The sequence below is a fragment of the Oncorhynchus mykiss genome, unplaced genomic scaffold (assembly GCF_013265735.2).
Source record: "Oncorhynchus mykiss isolate Arlee unplaced genomic scaffold, USDA_OmykA_1.1 un_scaffold_319, whole genome shotgun sequence".
NCBI lineage: Eukaryota > Metazoa > Chordata > Actinopteri > Salmoniformes > Salmonidae > Oncorhynchus > Oncorhynchus mykiss.
Genome location: NW_023493768.1, coordinates 57,738 through 60,000, shown reverse-complemented (window position 1 = coordinate 60,000; position 2,263 = coordinate 57,738).

Sequence of the window (2,263 nt, the reverse complement as noted above, 5' to 3'; positions counted from 1 at the left end):
AAATTTCAAATATGGTTCAAAATGAATTTAAAGGCACCCCTCTCATTGTTGCCCGCTATGGGAGCACCCCACTAAGGCCCTGTCTCGGTCGGGCCCGTCCTGAGTGCTTTATAGACACTTTAAGAAATCGCGATGGATGCAGATTGCTATTAATCCTCCGTGCAACTGGTGATTGAAAATGTGCAACTGGTGATTGAAAACGTGCACCTGGTCACCCAAAACACGGTTCTCTATGCGGTTAGCGGTGTTCCATCTATTCATGTCCGCTTATGGCGCACCCTACTACGGACCTTTAGCAATGGGGGCCGGCCCGAATTATTTATGGAAGGTCTGATGATGATTTTTTTTTTTTTTCACCATCTCTTTCTCTCTCTGCCGGGGCCGGCCAAGAGTGCTTTATGGACGGTTTAAAACATGACTATGGATGCAAATGCTCATTTTCCTCCGTGCACCTGGTGATTGAAAACGTGCATCTGGTAACCCAAAAATTATAAAAGGGTTTTAAATACTTTTACCCGTCATTCTATTGATATAGCCCGCTAGGGGAGTGCCCCACTACGGCCCTCTCTCTGTCAGGGCCGTCCTTGGGTGCTTTTTACACACTTTAAGAAATCACGATGGATGCAGATTGCTATTAATCCTCCGTGCAACTGGTGATTGAAAACGTGCATCTGGTAACCCAAAATTTCAAATATGGTTCAAAATGAATTTAAAGGCACCCCTCTCATTGTTGCCCGCTATGGGAGCACCCCACTAAGGCCCTGTCTCGGTCGGGCCCGTCCTGAGTGCTTTATAGACACTTTAAGAAATCGCGATGGATGCAGATTGCTATTAATCCTCCGTGCAACTGGTGATTGAAAATGTGCAACTGGTGATTGAAAACGTGCACCTGGTCACCCAAAACACGGTTCTCTATGCGGTTAGCGGTGTTCCATCTATTCATGTCCGCTTATGGCGCACCCTACTACGGACCTTTAGCAATGGGGGCCGGCCCGAATTATTTATGGAAGGTCTGATGATGATTTTTTTTTTTTTTCACCATCTCTTTCTCTCTCTGCCGGGGCCGGCCAAGAGTGCTTTATGGACGGTTTAAAACATGACTATGGATGCAAATGCTCATTTTCCTCCGTGCACCTGGTGATTGAAAACGTGCATCTGGTAACCCAAAAATTATAAAAGGGTTTTAAATACTTTTACCCGTCATTCTATTGATATAGCCCGCTAGGGGAGTGCCCCACTACGGCCCTCTCTCTGTCAGGGCCGTCCTTGGGTGCTTTTTACACACTTTAAGAAATCACGATGGATGCAGATTGCTATTAATCCTCCGTGCAACTGGTGATTGAAAACGTGCATCTGGTAACCCAAAATTTCAAATATGGTTCAAAATGAATTTAAAGGCACCCCTCTCATTGTTGCCCGCTATGGGAGCACCCCACTAAGGCCCTGTCTCGGTCGGGCCCGTCCTGAGTGCTTTATAGACACTTTAAGAAATCGCGATGGATGCAGATTGCTATTAATCCTCCGTGCAACTGGTGATTGAAAATGTGCAACTGGTGATTGAAAACGTGCACCTGGTCACCCAAAACACGGTTCTCTATGCGGTTAGCGGTGTTCCATCTATTCATGTCCGCTTATGGCGCACCCTACTACGGACCTTTAGCAATGGGGGCCGGCCCGAATTATTTATGGAAGGTCTGATGATGATTTTTTTTTTTTTTCACCATCTCTTTCTCTCTCTGCCGGGGCCGGCCAAGAGTGCTTTATGGACGGTTTAAAACATGACTATGGATGCAAATGCTCATTTTCCTCCGTGCACCTGGTGATTGAAAACGTGCATCTGGTAACCCAAAAATTATAAAAGGGTTTTAAATACTTTTACCCGTCATTCTATTGATATAGCCCGCTAGGGGAGTGCCCCACTACGGCCCTCTCTCTGTCAGGGCCGTCCTTGGGTGCTTTTTACACACTTTAAGAAATCACGATGGATGCAGATTGCTATTAATCCTCCGTGCAACTGGTGATTGAAAACGTGCATCTGGTAACCCAAAATTTCAAATATGGTTCAAAATGAATTTAAAGGCACCCCTCTCATTGTTGCCCGCTATGGGAGCACCCCACTAAGGCCCTGTCTCGGTCGGGCCCGTCCTGAGTGCTTTATAGACACTTTAAGAAATCGCGATGGATGCAGATTGCTATTAATCCTCCGTGCAACTGGTGATTGAAAATGTGCAACTGGTGATTGAAAACGTGCACCTGGTCACCC